Raw genomic sequence first — 17,700 nt, forward strand, 5'->3', positions numbered from 1 at the left:
GCTGGTATACTATTTCGATGTTAATAAAAAAAAGTACTAAAAAACATTTACTAACTGCAAAGTTACATTATTAAATTCTAAATCTAAAGTACTTAAATCTGGCAAATGATTTTTAGTACAAAACACAAAAAATCTGAATTTTCCACTTGATTGTCGCGGAATATCTGTATAATTTACCTTTTAACTACTACATTTAGTATATAATCCAGAAATGTGTCATCGAATTCCAATAGTAAATCCATCGATTGTAATGAAATCCACATATTTATAATAAAATGTCCGATTAAAAAAAAACTTGTGTTTTACCTGTTATCTTCCTCTGATATTTATACCTCCGAAGATGGTTTTTTGAAACGGATCGTAGCATTTTTCATGAATTTTGTTAAGATTGTCTACGCTTCTTAGATTTCCATCGAAAATCATCGAATAAAAAGAAATAACATGATATAAATATCTTGTTATCAAAATGGAGTTGGAAATACGACTGAAAATTCGATATAAGCGTAAAGATCTTAAGAGAAGTTCTTGCTATTTAATTTACCGATAAGATAGATGGATAAACCCCAAAAACGAAGGAATATTTAAGTGAATAGTATTCAGGAGAAGTGTATGCGGATATACGAGCGAGGTGGTCTTAGTTCTGTAGTGTTCGATCTAAAAATCGGTCGGGAATGTAGCTCTCTTTTTTTCGATTCCTTTCAGGATTCACAGATAGTTAGTCGTAAATACGTTAATATCAGTCTGCCCTTTATACCTTCTCCCTTCCGCGTAGCCTTCCGTTATTAGTTCTACTACACTATCGTATTTTTATATATATCCGATTAACTGATTGTAATTTGATTTCACCCGCTGTTCTACTCAGAACTTTTTCTTCTGTCATTCTCCACACGATTTTATATTCAGTATCTTTCTGTAGCGCTATATTTCAGGGATCAAACTTTTTTTGTTCTTTTCCTATTACCCGAGTCGCGCACACGTACAGATCTGTACTCCAGGCATAAGTTTGTAATAATATACTCCTAATCTCCAGTTGTCGCGTCGGTACAGGGCAGTACGACAGTGTAAGAGAGATGGAACCGGCAGAACAAGGAGATGAAAAACCGAATCGGAGAAGGGTGAAAGGAGGTGAAAATGAAACCGAGATAAAATGAAAAAGAAACGGTAAGGATAGAACCTTCGAGATTTCGTTTGAAAGTGAAACCGGATGTCGCGGTATCGTTGTTTACGAGCGAATAGGAGGCCTTGCTTAAACCGATACGCACATAAGCCGTTGAGCTTATCGCAGGCGGTCGGCGGTCGCTCTGATCGCACCGAGGATGTACCGGCCCTCTAAATCGGCGTACTTACTTACCGGATCTGACCTATACCCGTAGAACCCGAAATGGGGAACAGAGTAGCAAGGATATTTAACAGGAGCGTGGGTGAAAAATGACGATGCAACGTGAAGGAACCGTGGCACGAGAGACGAACAAGCCCGCCCAAAGAATCGATTCGAAGCGCCCTTCGAATGCCGAGCGCCCGTCCTTCTCACGATCTGACAGGCAATCATGAGTGATGAAACAGATGTTACAAATCGATCGTCTTGTGCCAACCGGTCTGAATTTAAGTCGCAGTGAAAATTGCTTTTCTTTCAGAAATTAAAGAAACACCCGAGAGCCGGTACGGAGTACTCGAAGGTATAACTTCATCTATCTACAAAATCGTATAACGAGTGGGTATCCGAGAGAAACGTAAACAGTTCGGTCAGCCGATCTGTCGGAAGATCCGAGGAGATAAATATCGAGAAGAGGTGAAAAGCCTGACCGAGAAAACCTGGAACGACGTCGGTGACGATCGTGACGTTGAAGATTCCAAAGTATTATATGCTAGAAATAAAGAGATTATATTATTCTTGGGGAAAACTTTCAAAGAAAGAAACACATTAAAGCAGGAGGTTAGTGGGATGAAGAAGGGAGCGTTTATGCGAAAATAAATTTTCAACCGTCCACAAAAATTTATAAACTAGAAAGCAAATCTTTAAAATATTTCTACGGAGTGTAGCTCTATACGGCGATGAAATAATGTATTCGATAGGAAAGACCAGAAACTCAATTAATATGCTTTGGAAATTCGACCTTACAGAGAAATATAAAAAAAATAGGAGGGTTACGTTGAGTTTTAAAAAAAGAGGTTTTAAGACGAATCGCATAGAAAAGAAGCCGACACCAAATTCGTGTAACAGTAGAAGAAATAGGTTTAGATCGTATATCAAGGCGACAGAGGGCCAGTGGACTTTAATAACGAAAGGAAATACTGGAGGCAAATACTGTTCGGTAAGGAAAAGGTAGATAAAAGACATAAAGAAAATACGAGGGTTATTTTATTTTCAAGGTCCGATCGGTCACGAAATTAAAACTACAGTGAAAATAAATTTTTTTTTATTTATAACAAGTACTTACATAGTTACGCTATTTCTCTACATAGTCGCCACTCCGATTTAGACATTTGTCGTAGCGTGGTACCAACTTCCCAATCCCTCACATAGAACGGAGCCGCCTGTGTTTTCAGCCATGTTTCTACGCTGGTCTGCAGTTCGATATCTGTGCTAAAATGTTGTCCTCCTAGTTTCATGTGAGCAAAGAGGTAAAAATCGGATGGAGCCAAGTCCGGGCTTCATGGTGGGTGATCAAACACTTCCCAACGAAAACGCTGCAGGAGCTTATTTGTTACAGCTGCAGTGTGCGGCCGAGCATTGTCATGGAGAAAGACAATGCCTGATGACAACATTCTTCTCCGGTTATTCTGAATTGCCCTTCGTAGACGTTGAAGAGTCACGTAGTATGAGGCTGCAGTGATGGTCGTGCCACATTCCATGAATTCTACCTAGAGAACTCCATTCCGGTTCCAGTACACATTCCGTTCCGGTAGCCATACACTTTCTGCTGGAGAAGGTTCGCTTGAACTTCTTTGGTTTACTGGGAGAGTGAGAATGCATCCACTGTTTGGATTGTTCTTTTGTTTCTTCAGTTTCGAAATGGACCCATGTTTCGTCCCCTGCGACAATTTTGTTCAAAAAATCTTCTCCTTCATTGTGGTAGCGCTGGAGAAACGTTAGGGAGGCGTCCGTTTTCATCGCTTTTTGATGGTCGGACAGCATCTTGGGAACCCATCTTGCACACAGTTTGCGGTACTGAAGTCTCTCACACACAATAGTGTAGAGAGCTGACCTTGAAATTTCAGGAAACGAATCACTCAATATAGAAATTGTGAACTGACGATTTTCTCGAATTGCCTCATCCACTGGCTCAACAAGATCATCGGTTGACACTCGCTTCCCCGACCGCCTGCATCATGAGCATCTGTACCTCCTGCTTTAAAGTTCCTGCACCATTGTCGCACTTTGCTGTCACTCATTAAAGTTTCACTGTACACGTTACTTATTCGTCGATGAATTTCAGCTGCATTACACCCCTCAGCCTGAAGAAATCGAATTACCGCACGCACTTCACACTTGGCGGGGGAGATGGTATTGTTGTAGACATGTTTACGTGCTAGCTGCGTGTTCAGAACTAAACGAAGTGACGTGACGTGATTGAAGGCCATACTAAAGACGCTGCGCAACACATATGCGCAAATTCTCATCCGATTTTTGCGCGGGTTTTTAATTCGCGACCAATCGGACCTAAAAAAAAAATAACCCTCGTAACTGGACATTTAGAAAGTAAAAATTATATTGAAATTAAAAGAATAAAAACGGATTCGGAGAAAACGTTTTGACATCGGTATTCTGAAAAATATAATTATAACCGAATCACATTCGGAATATGCCTGTAGAAAAATGTAATTCCGTTAAATTTAAATAATAAATGAGATAAAACTATTGAACTGTATTCACTGACCGAGATATTAGCACCCTGAATTCGAACTACACTTTTTTTACTATTACAACGACAGAAATTTTGTAGAAAATAGAAAATGTTATTTCAACGTTTAACGGCTACAATGTGTGGCTTTATGTTAGAATTTTAAAAAATGCATTCCGTTTTCTATTTTTATTAAGGTTACTAGCGACAAATTTTAACGATTACAAATCGTGTTGTGAAGTTACATAATGAATGTGTCATTTACAGTCCTCTTGCTCCTTTCTCGTGCTATGGAAACTATACCGGTCATTAAAACAACATGTAAACAAAGGTAAAGTGTCACAATCAATTTCAATCGCACTACTTTATGATGAATGTATTCATTTAAAAGCTTTGAACGGTGTTATTACCCTTTCTGTCAACGATTATGGTTTACAATAGCCCGTTAATAGTTAAACGTTTATACCGGTTACGTAACAAAAATTATAAACGCAATGATTTGAATGCGATTATATTCGTATGATGTTAGACGGAAAAAATTTAATTATATTTTTTTAGAAAAAAAAACCGTGAAACGTAAATCTCAGTCTGTAGATAATTATTTTCAGTATTAATCGATATCTTTACGACACGTCTTCCATCGATACCTACGTATCGATGTGCGTGTGTATCCGAAGGCCCGGCCTGTTTTACTCGACAATCACAACCACCACGAGTCGGGGACGTTTTGTATGCGTATCGGATCAGAAACGATAATATCAGTTTAGTTATATAGAAATAACCTGCCCGACAGATGCTATGCAGGTCCCATCGTCCTTAGAACAGATCGACCGTTATCCGACCAAACCTACACGAAAATGGATTAAGAATGAAAATAAGCGGAAAGTACTGAAAAAAAGATTTACCGTCAGATGGACCACGAAGCGAGACGAACGAAGCCGTTCGAATGAGGGCTCACGGCCCTCTTCGGGGAGTGATTATCCAACCCCTCACGATTCGTAAGAAAATCAGGGTACTCTTATCCAGGACGGAAGCGGCGCGTAGGTCATCGACGATTCCAACAACCCAATCGTGTACAGAAACAAATTGCTGTTTAGGATACTAAACATTCTTCTCGGATCCGCTGAAACTTTTCTAAAAACCATATACGCCCATCTTAGAAGTTGTGCGGAATATGGAAGTATCCGACTGCACTATTAACAATAGTTTGCTAAACCTTGAGGAAGCGCGGCTCCCTCGAACCTGCGACTAGCGGCAGCTCTATACGTATTTATAATTTATACTATACTTATTATACAGAATGATTCCAAATTGCACGGGAGATAATTCCAAATCTCTAGGGAGATGATTCTACGGCCAAAAATAAGAAAAAAGGTTCTTATAAACATAAGCCAGAAAACGGTTCGTTAGCGAGTTTCGGCTCGCGAAATATTTAGTCCTGTTTCCTGATCCTTCTGTGAAATTAAACCGTAGTAAGATTCTTGGAGCGCTAATCGAGGTATAAATTTGATACTTCCTTATGGTTTTTGATCTCAGAAATTAAATAAAAGTGGTCCCTGACCTCTATATTACTCAGGTTTTAAGGAAAAACGGGATAAAACAGGAAAACGTTTTGTCGTAAAATATACTTTTTTTAAGTTTGAAATAAAATTAATTTGCCGATAAACAAAGAAAAGTTTCTAGTTATCTTTGTACAGAATTTAATTTTGAAAAAATTAATGTAAATAACGTCTATTAAAATGAAACACAAATTTGATAAGTTCAACTTTAATTAGAAACAAAACACACAAACTTGACTATAATGTAAATTAAAACAAATAGAAAACTTATCAAATACAGAAAAAATGGATAAAAAATAGATTAAAAAAATAAAAAGCACATACGTTTTTGTTTTTTCTAAAAATTATTAAGTATGAAAATGATTACTTTATAAAGCTAAAATAACAAATAATACAACTCAGCATATAGCTTATAACATATAATACAACTTTAAGATGTTATGAATCATTTAAATAACACGTTTAGTAAGTAATAGATCAGTCGAAACCGACCATTAAAATGGCCAACTCGATCTCCCGATCTCACGCCAGCGGACCTTTTCCTTTAGGGTTGGATGATCATTTGTCTATTTCGCTCGTATCAGCGTGCAAAAAGAATTGAGAGATCGTATAACAGAAGCTGGAGCTACAATTAGGAATAATAATGATGCTATTAGATGTGCCCGGCTAGCATGGATTCACCGAGCTAAACTACTCGCTGAACAGAATGGCGGCCACATTGGCCAACTGTTTCGAAAAAATGTTTGCAACTTTATAAAAAACCATAGAGGTCTGGAAGAGCTTTTATTCTATTTCTGAGATCAAAAACCATAAGGAAGCACCAAATACCCCTCGATTAGTGTCCAAGAATCTTAGTACGATTTAATTTCACAGAAGGATCAGGAAACAGGGCTAAATATTTCGCGAGCCGAAACTCGCTAACGAACCGTTTTCTGACCTATTTTATATGAACCTTTTTTCTTATTTTTGGCCGTAGAATCATCTTCCTAGAGATTTGGAATCATCTCCCGTGCAGTTTGGAATCATTCTGTATATAATTTATCCCCCATCTACTGATAATTGTATAACGATCGAAATCGGCAGGTTGTCCGTCTAGTTTTAGATTTTAAGTAAATTTCTGTTTATAAATTTAAGCGTAATCTTATTTTTCGATTAATTTTATAGATATATGATCAAATTTTTATGTCGGACCCGCGACCGTTTTAGATCAACTAAACTTTGAAAGTAATAATTTTTAGAAAATAAATACATAAAGTAAAAATAATAATAACAATGTACATATTTTGATCTACAAAGCCAGCTATGCTATTTAAAAAAAATAAAACAAAGAAACTTAAGTAGTTAATTAACTAATTCATCGATTTGGCAACTCAGCTCTTGAAAAACAAATCCACACACACATATATATATATGTATGCAGACAAAGAAAAGCAAAAAATCAGTCAACTTAAGAGTTATTAATTAACATATAAATTTGTTCTGAACGGAGAAAATGACATCATATCATGCAAGAGTAAAACGACTGTGGATATTAATGTTATATAGTCTGATATCCACAAATCCGATGACTTAGATTATTCTAAAATAAATGTTATATTACTATTCGTGTTACGTCTTTGCCGATGAGCTCGAATCGTAATACCGAACTTCATAATAACGGTAAAATTTGATTATATTCTTGTTTTATTCTGTCGTTAAGTTTTTGTTGACCTTGCGTCTTAACTTCGTTACTGAAATTTGACTTAAAAAAAAACTAAAAAAAATTTTCTTTTAGTCAAGGTTGTAACGCGACTCGAGAGTATATACGTGTAAAACTTGTCAAGAATATTTTTCCTTATTTTAGATTTCGCAGCACATTTACAATAATCTAATGTAGCGATTGTTTTTAAAGATATTTTACTAATATTACTCGATCTCTCTCGTAATAATGATACTTTTAAAAACGATGTACGCATTTTCTTATTCGGCTGATCGATAATAACACACCGGTTTCCTTTTTTAAGTTTTAGAACTTAGTTAAAATATTTAAACGTTATCGAATTAATCGGTAGGCCTATTCGGGTGTCGGACAAAAACGCTAAAGGTGGGATAAAACCGAGGGAAGAGGTTAGTTCTTAAGCTAATGATATGCGCGTTTTATAAGAGCGTTATTTTGAGTCGGTCAAACCGAGAGACTCCTTCGGTTTACTTCAGACTTTATAAGACATATATTTCAATAACAGAATGAAAACGCACATTTTAAAAGAAAAAAATCGCGTAATACCTGAATTTTTTACCGTTATTATGAAACGAATTATTAACCTTCAAACTCATCGGCAAAGATATAACGCGACCGTACGATACGACAAAAAGTATTCTACGTGTTCGATGAATGATGTGTACGTATATGTAAGACTTTTTATGGATTTTGTGCTTTTAGACAGAGACAAATGGACTGTTCAAAATCGGCTTAGGACCGCGTCCCAAAGGGGGCCTTATAAAACGAGATAAAAAGAGAAGAAAGCTTAGCGTAGGTTTTATTAATTAAAAGGTCTTTATTTTTTCATATTGTAATTATTTATTTGTATCTCGGTACGATAGTTCAAAAACGGCCGACGAATTCGTTAAAAACCGGCCAGACGATGTTAATGAATGTCATACAAGACTTTTATTTTAGCCGATATTAAACCACGGGTCACTGAACCCACATTTTTTTGTCCTCTCGGTGAAAATTAATTTTAGTCGCAATAAAAAACAGAATAAGTTATATTAAAAAAATAAAAAAAAAAAAAAACATTATCGGCAAATAAAACTTAAATTCCATCGATTTATACAAATTTTTTTGTATTACTGCTTTTTCCCCATAATTTATACCCACATTTTTTGTTTAACTCATTTCCGCATATAAAAGACGTTTTTAAAATCAGTTAATAAACTAGCCGGTCAGGACTCGCTTTGATCGTCTTTCCCGTTTAGCCAGGGGGCTACGCCCCCTGGAACCCCTCTGTGTTCGTTATTCTCATGGTTGTCAGAATAATACTTATAAATAACAATTAAAACCTGAAAACCCCTCTTTCCTCTAACGTTTCCCTCGTTCTTGACGTAGAAACGTTGATACGCTGTTGCTGTAGACGAACATTTCCTTTTGGTTCCCCTTTCCGTTCCCGAGCGTGACAATACATTCTGTCATGACGCCAATACGTTCACGATCGGCGTACTTATTCTGTACATATAGCTGAAGCCGCTTCTATCCTTATGTATCCACGTAGCTCTACGATGACAGTATGAACTCGTGAAGAATTTACTGCTACTCGCGTTGCAAATTTATTGCGACTCGAGTCTGGTCGTAGCACTCTCGGTCAGCAGCTAACTGAGAGTCACGCACTTCATATGTTTCAGAGGACCGAGATACTCTCATCCTTTTAGCAGACTTTGAATAATAAGAAAGGTTACTTCTCTTTCTTCAACGCATATTTTTTTTTAACTTTCGAAAATCTAATATTGGCGGCCAAAATAAGTAATCAAAACTCATAAACGTTCGTTAAATGTGTTAAATTAAGCTAATTACAATAATTTTTTTTTTTTTTTTTTTTGTCTTCAGTCATTTGACTGGTTTGATGCAGCTCTCCAAGATTCCCTATCTAGTGCTAGTCGTTTCATTTCAGTATACCCTCTACATCCTACATCCCCAACAATTTGTTTTACATACTCCAAACGTGGCCTGCCTACACAATTTTTCCCTTCTACCTGTCCTTCCAATATTAAAGCGACTATTCCAGGATGCCTTAGTATGTGGCCTATAAGTCTGTCTCTTCTTTTAACTATATTTTTCCAAATGCTTCTTTCTTCATCTATTTGCCGCAATACCTCTTCATTTGTCACTTTATCCACCCATCTGATTTTTAACATTCTCCTATAGCACCGCATTTCAAAAGCTTCTAATCTTTTCTTCTCAGATACTCCGATCGTCCAAGTTTCACTTCCATATAAAGCGACACTCCAAACATACACTTTCAAAAATCTTTTCCTGACATTTAAATTAATTTTTGATGTAAACAAATTATATTTCTTACTGAAGGCTCGTTTAGCTTGTGCTATTCGGCATTTTATATCGCTCCTGCTTCGTCCATCTTTAGTAATTTTACTTCCCAAATAACAAAATTCTTCTACCTCCATAATCTTTTCTCCTCCTATTTTCACATTCAGTAGTCCATCTTTGTTATTTCTACTACATTTCATTACTTTTGTTTTGTTCTTGTTTATTTTCATGCGATAGTTCTTGCGTAGGACTTCATCTATGCCGTTCATTGTTTCTTCTAAATCCTTTTTACTCTCGGCTAGAATTACTATATCATCAGCAAATCGTAGCATCTTTATCTTTTCACCTTGTACTGTTACTCCGAATCTAAATTGTTCTTTAACATCATTAACTGCTAGTTCCATGTAAAGATTAAAAAGTAACGGAGATAGGGAACATCCTTGTCGGACTCCCTTTCTTATTAGGGCTTCTTCTTATGTTCTTCAATTGTTATTGTTGCTGTTTGGTTCCTGTACATGTTAGCAATTGTTCTTCTATCTCTGTATTTGAACCCTAATTTTTTTTAAATGCTGAACATTTTATTCCAATCTACGTTATCGAAAGCCTTTTCTAGGTCTATAAACGCCAAGTATGGTTTGTTTTTCTTTAATCTTCCTTCTACTATTAATCTGAGGCCTAAAATTGCTTCCCTTGTCCCTATACTTTTCCTGAAACCAAATTGGTCTTCTCCTAACACTTCTTCCACTCTCCTCTCAATTCTTCTGTATAAAATTGTAGTTAAGATTTTTGATGCATGACTAGTTAAACTATGTTCTATATTCTTCACATTTATCTGCCCCTGCTTTCTTTGGTATCATAACTATAACACTTTTTTTGAAGTCTGACGGAAATTCCCCTTTTTCATAAATATTACACACCAGTTTGTATAATCTATCAATCGCTTCCTCACCTGAATTACAATAATAATAATTTAATAATAATCGCATCTTCTTTTACCATGGTAACAGAAATACAATAAAGTAGAAAGGTTAATTTTTTTTCTTTACTGAATATATTTAATATCTTAACTCCAGTTAGGAATATCGTGATAATTGTTATTGGAGATGATTTCCCCAAGCCTGTATAAATCTGCAAGGTTTCATTAAAATCTGTCCGGTAATTTTTGCGCGATGCCCTCACAGGAATAACCCTAGTTATCATTTTGTTATACGTATAGATTAATTTTTTATGTAGGCTTTAATATCTCGCTCTTTACTCAAAGAGGATTTTAGGAAGCGTCTCGTATTTTTTCTATCGTGAGTTAGCCAGTTGATATCCGGGAGCAGTACTGTTTTTAACGGTAGAGACGGATCAATACAGCCCACCTTTCCTATCCTCTGAACTAACTCTGTGTTAAATCAACATTTGCAAATAACGCAAACCGGGAAGTAATAACTTCTTTTAAATTAATATAATACAATATACGTAGCCTATTACATATAGTATAATAAAATTGAAACCTAAATAAAAATGAGATATACGAATGTAATTCCTATATTGAAACAAATTGAAACATGTACTTCTTTCGGTTAATGCTGCTGACAAAAAATAAATTCCATTAAACTGAAAAAAAACGAAATAAAACCCACACAGCTAATACTTAATTTTTTTTTAATAATAGCCGATAATGATAAAGGAAGTTTTACTTTGATAACCATATAGACCTAAGACATCCGTTAAAAGAAATAAAAACTAATAATTTATTTAAGCCGATATCCAAAAAATTTAGATTCGTTATAAAAATATACGTTTATTATGTTAACATTACCTGAAACTTAAAACGTCTTCAATTGAAAGTCGATTTCGAATATTTTCAATATTTTTTATGATAGTAATAGTTTATGTAATAATACATTCTATTTATTATATATAATTTATTCTTAAAATTTTTGCTTTTTGTAGAATTTTACAAACTTTTTCACACAAAAAGACATTATACGATATATGAAACACTCCTCCTGTCTTAGATCCGTTTACCTCATAGATTCGAAGTCATAAACGGTCGATAAATGGCTTGTTTTAAACCGTAATTTATTCTTATAAAATAAGCTTAATAAAAAGATACTTGAACTTTTACAGGGAAACTGCGAGTAATAAAGGAGAAAAAAAATCAGTCCATTTTTTGTAGCAGGTGCAATTTTAAACATAACTTTCCCTTCAGAAGAAATGTCCTTGCTAATATGAATTAGATATCTAGTGCGATCGGTTTAGAAGTTACAAAAGTAAAAATTATTTCCGTTCCCAAAGCACTCGACGAAATAGTTTAAACATTATCGTTCTTAAACGATGAGGGAGTAAAGAGCTTTTAAAAAAAACACTGAGCGAAAGTTAAGATTTTTGCGTAACGGCGCACACTCTAGAAGAAAGTTATAAAGATTTTGTATCGATTTTAAAAAGAGCGGGTTAAGATACGGAAGAATATTTCCCTTAGTCTTTCAAATAATACGTTAAGATTTATAACACGGTATCAGTTATGCAGTTATAGACGCTTACATAAAATATTTATTTGTATTATTGTACGGTAAACAATCTCACAGAAGACAATCGAAACGATCGATCAGATTATTCAATTGTGAATAAGAGAAAAACATACTTATTCTTAACAAACTGTAATTGCGTCGTACCTCTTTAAGCACTATACTCGTATAGGACTTGTAGTATTATGATTTTAGAACTATCGAATCTGAGAGCTACGTATAAATCGATTCTAACTCCATTGTACTCTGTGACTATTTGTCGATCGGCAAGCCGGAAATGTGTTCTTACCTTTTTAATTACATGTTGACGTCTTACATATAATGTATACTCTAGACATCTTTATTCCGTTGTTAATAGGAAACTCTGCAAGGAAAACGGCGTTAGTTTGAAATATAACTATTTCATGAACTGCCTCGGAAGCGATGATTTTTTTTACTACTGTACCTTCTATTAATGTAAGGCTTTCACATTACCGGCAATTCATGTAGATTTGTAACATAACTATCCGCTAAGTCCGACGAGGTTTCATAATAATTCAGACTTAAAAAGAAAGTAAAAAGGTGATTCCGAGTCTGTACCGACTCGAAACGTAAATATGTTAATACAAAATATAATACATAAATAAAATAATAATAATATAAGAAAACGAGCGTGTGCATAAAAAATGAAAAGGTGTATTTAAATTATGTTTAATATACTGTGGAGAGCTTACAACAAGAAAAATAAATAAAATTACATAGTTTGAAATTTATACCGTAATATAAAAAATAAATAAATTAAGGAGGGGGTCAAAAAAGATTATATTAAACTGTGTCTCCGAAGGAAGATAGACAAATTTCAGAGTTAGAACTTGAAGTAACGTTATCCCTTTTGATCGCTGTATGAGTTTTCCCCCTGGTGTAGTGAACGGATAATTTCTTCTATAGATGACGACCGCAGAAGTCGCGAATGAGAGTACTTCTCGACTCGAGCAATAAGTCAGCGACCCCTACCCTCTATAAACGTAAGTAATTAGGTCGCATAAGATACGTACAGCAATCGCAATAAAAAAATATTACTCGAAACGAGGGTAAGCTAAACTAAGGAAAGAACAGGCTACATTCCCGATAACTTAAGCTAAAAATGTTTAAATTAAAGAATGTTGTCCGAAGGAAAAAACCCTTGCCAGAAACATAAATTTAATTTAACTTGGGGCTCCTCAAAAGATTACCGGTTCGTTACTGAAGTTTACGAGCGACTGTAAAGCATAAAGAATATACTCTTAAGGAAGCTACGATTACGGAGGTGCTCGCCAAAACTCATACGCGATGAAAAAAATCATTAAAATTCCGTGGATTTGCCAGTTCACACGAAGCAAGAGAAAATTAGAAGATATAGAAAGTCAAATTAAATAATTTAATCGAAACTCAAATATTGTTGGGTCCATCTGAACGATTCTTTTAGCGATGTATTCGCTGAAATTTGAGGACGACTTTAAGAGTAAATCTATTCAGAATCTATTCTCTATTACTCGTATTCGGTAAGCAGTAAAACTTAAACAAAGAGCGTATTACATTGTCATTTTTCACGTAGTAATTTCTGAGTCGCTGACTAATCTGTAAGAGATAACTAGCTAGACACGGTATCCGCAAATGAATTGTAAAAAAAAAACTAAATTTTTTTTTAACAAAGTCGGGTAAATTTTTCTAGAGGTATCGGCTATTAATAGTACAATAACAACTTCTTTTATTACTTTTTTCTTAGGTAAGCGATCGACATAATTTTTCATACCTAGCGCTAAGCTTTGTATATACAAGTAAAGTTAGCTCGTTAATAACTGTTAAGATGCTTTTTATATTCGTGTTAACTTTGATTTCCTTACAAAATTAAAGTAAAAAAGTCTTTAGCTTCAGCGACTTCGTTTATTTCAATTTTCCCGGCTACCTCGATTCGTACCTATTCTACTGATTATAAGCTTTTAGTTACGAAATACATAACCTGTTCTAACAAAACTTCCGGAATAAACTTATTTCTAGTAGATATAACAATTTAAGCTATTGAAATTTTAGCGACCTCTACTATTTTTTAACTTGAAATATGAATCCGTGGACCGTGGGCTATCTCTTGAAAAAACATAAATTTTGCTATTTACTCGATCAATATTACAAAAAAGAAAACTAAATGAATAAAATATGAGAAACTTTACCATATCGGTAAAACATCTTTTAATTAACTTTCAAGATACATTACAGCTGAAAATTTTAAGCGAGTTTCGATAACGATTAAAGAAAATAGTTAGTCGTACAACTTTCAAATACGTTTTTTGAAATTTCAAACGGGTATTCTGTCCCAACTTTGAAGGATTTGTTGTAATTTACATTCTAAATGAAGTCTAAGAAAAGATTTCCACAGACAAGATTTAAAGCGAATAAAATTTGAAACGATTTTCGTAAGAGATATTTCTCACGATCGACCAAAACTTCCCTTCCGTATAATAAATAAGATGTGGTACCCGTAAGATGCAAGGTAATTAAATTAGTTAAATCGTTCATTTTATGCTTTTTAACTGTAGTTTTTTTACGGTCGATTCACTACATAAGGGTGGAAACTCGAGTACGCTTGGGAATATGTCGTGAAAACCTTTTAGCGTACGGAAAACCTTGCCTGACCGTCAGTTGAGCAAGAGACCTCCACGATAAAAGACCGTGATGTTACAGATCCGTCGTAGAGGTCGGCGATCAGTTATTTATTGTGTCTGAATTTCTGTTCTAAGGGTGCAATTGGATTGTTACTAAGCATTAAACGGGCTAATAAAGTTGCTGAATTATATTTAGTCGATCCTAAGTTAAGGCGGGGTTAGTAAGTTCGATAAGGGAAGAAGTTCAAGGGGTAAGAACTTTGATGCAAAACAAATATTATAATACAATAATAGTTATTGTATTATAATCGTATATCGGTTGAAATTAAAAAATTAAAATCTCTCGCCCTTTATAAATATTTTTTTTTATAAGAAGGGGGGGGGGAAATTCGCGATAAATTTATTAAAATATGAAAATCAATCCCGATCGACGTACGGTTTATTTATCCCGATTTACACTTACACAGAAAGGAATCGGCTCACATTATATCTGTTAGCAGGAGCTTTGTTGCGCTAAGGATGCTAGAATTTCTGATATGCAATAGTTTTGTTTTGTTTTTTGTAAATTACAAGAATTCAAGTAAAAATATAAATATTATTTTCTATCGTATAATCAGAATTAAATATGTACAAAATACGTTAATAAATAATTTGCGAGTTAATAAAATCCACTCTTAGATTAAGAATGAGGAGTTCCGCATTTTGCAGAAGAGTACGTCATCGATCGTTATTCAAAATCCGATTGTCGAGTAGAATTCTTTAGAAATATTGTCCTCGCTTTAAGTACAAAGAAATAAAAATACTTCCCTTCTTATAAACGGTTGTATAGTGAACTTTATAACGGTATGAAATTAAAAAAAAGAAAATATATATATATACCAAAAAAAAAACAAGAAAAAAAAACAGAGGGGACTGAGTAACGATCGAAGGGAACAAACTACGCTCAATAGAACTCGGTTTAGGCTAGGTCAGTGAACTCGATGCGCACTCTTATCGGTAGTTTTGTATTATCGCCTGCCTGTTTACAATGACAGAATATAATACAACAGTATTCGTTCGATAATATATTTATTAAAATCCTTGCTCGTAGAGGTGTAAATATGTATACGAATTCACGAGTAAGCGGGTGTGTACATCTTTTACTTCTGCGTAACACAGGGGGACACGATTGCCGCCGATTTTTGATATAATTGTGTCTGTCGGTTTTTAGAATATTATCGAATAAATTTAAACGTAAAAGAGTTTTCGATGAGATAACGAAACCAAAATGACATTTAAGCGTATCATATGCGCGGGCTTCTTTCGGCCGAGCCTACATATTCGCTGTATGTTGTACATCTGCATCCTGTAATTTCGATTACATAATACTTAAGTTCTTTTACCGATGTAGTGTGCGATTAAATTATTTATCTCTCGCCCTTTATCTACTTACCTATTGATTTTAAATGCGCTCTACGACTTTAATAATCGTAGATTAGGTCGGTTTAAATTTATAATCGTTACGCCACGGACCGGCATAGAGGGCCTTTAATTATTCCAGTGTCGCGAGTAAAATCGATCCGCTGCCAAAAATATACACTGATCTCGAACGTTTTAACGGCAATCGGTTTTAAACACATTTAATTAATTTTTTCTTATATCGAACCGATTTTAAAACCCGTTTATGATTTTTACGATGATGACATCGCGGCTTACCGACCGGTTCGTCGACACAGATTTAAGTTAATTAACGTTTAAAACCGCTTATGTGATTTACACGCGATAAATAAATAAAAATATAAAAAAATGACGATTAAAACGTAACATGAAACAAAACATAAAACGATAATATAGGAAAAATAAAAACTATGATTTTAAAGTCGGTAAAGCGGCTTTAAAGTCGGTTTCGAAGGGTTATTAGACGTAAAAATATTGCGAGGGGTTAAGGGAGGATGTAATAATCGAACTATACGATTTGCGGATTGGTGGAGTCGCATCGGGGCACAACAATTATGTTGTGATCGTCATTACCATACCGTATATTAACGTATACCATTAAGGAACGGCTGTAACAAGTGGAGCGAGTGAAATCCTTCCTTCGACTCAGACATAGTTTTCGACGCAAGGCGTAAATGAGATTCACCTCCTTTCATAAAAGCCCGGGAAAGAGTTCTGAATAGAAGTTCGAAGAACATTTTACACGCCATAAGTACCGTAATCTTTGAGCGTTCCGAGTAAGACGGTCAACCGACATACCCCTTTCGAACTGATGATTCCATGACCCACAACAACCGGAACGTTTCAGATGTTCTAGAATCAAAGCGTACGCGGTAAAAATAAAATGCCGATGACAGAAACCGCGTATAACGAGTCGGTTCTCATATACCGCTCTAGTTAAAACGTGGGTCGGCTGCCGTTTTTTTGCGTGTTACCGTCATTAATGACCGAAACAGTCGATGAGGCTTAAATAAATTTTATATTGTGGTTGATAGTGGTATAAAGAAAGACAGACGGACTCACATGTGAAAAAAACTGCGCATATTAACCTAAAATTAGTAAAACGGTTTCTTAATAGTTGGGGAAAAAGGAATGAATATTATACGAAGTAATCTTTATACAAGTATTACCATACGCCGTCATAAAATTAAAAAAGCTGACAACAAAGTTTGTAATACTTTCCTGATATCGGTCATTTATTCTTATATAGTGGAAAAATAATGATACGTGAAAAAATTTACCTAACATTTCTTTTTTTGGGGTGGGGGTAATTTGTGAAGAAGTTTTACTATAAAATTATCAATCTATGTTTAAATAGGCTAAAAAATTTGAAGAATTAAAAAAAAATTCCGTATTTTTTTCTGCTCAACCACCACCAAAATCACCTTCCAAGAAAGTTTTTTGATCTTTCTACGTTTATTATGTTAAATGGAAGAAACTAAGAAAATTCCACAGAAAAATGTACGACCGTTTAATAATATTAAAAGTTTAGACAAACTAAAAAATGTTTTTAAGAATTCAAAAAAATGATATTTTTAATCTTTGATCGGCTTCCCTACCCCTGATATTCCCCCAAGGTATCTTTTTTCGCTATTACTATGCTTAGGAAGACGTAAAAAACTTGGTAAAAAGTATGCAATAAATAAAAAGTAGCTTTTTCGATTTTTGGTG

Source organism: Lycorma delicatula, chromosome 4, assembly GCF_047948215.1.
Source record: "Lycorma delicatula isolate Av1 chromosome 4, ASM4794821v1, whole genome shotgun sequence".
In the NCBI taxonomy this organism is placed as follows: Eukaryota; Metazoa; Arthropoda; class Insecta; order Hemiptera; family Fulgoridae; genus Lycorma; species Lycorma delicatula.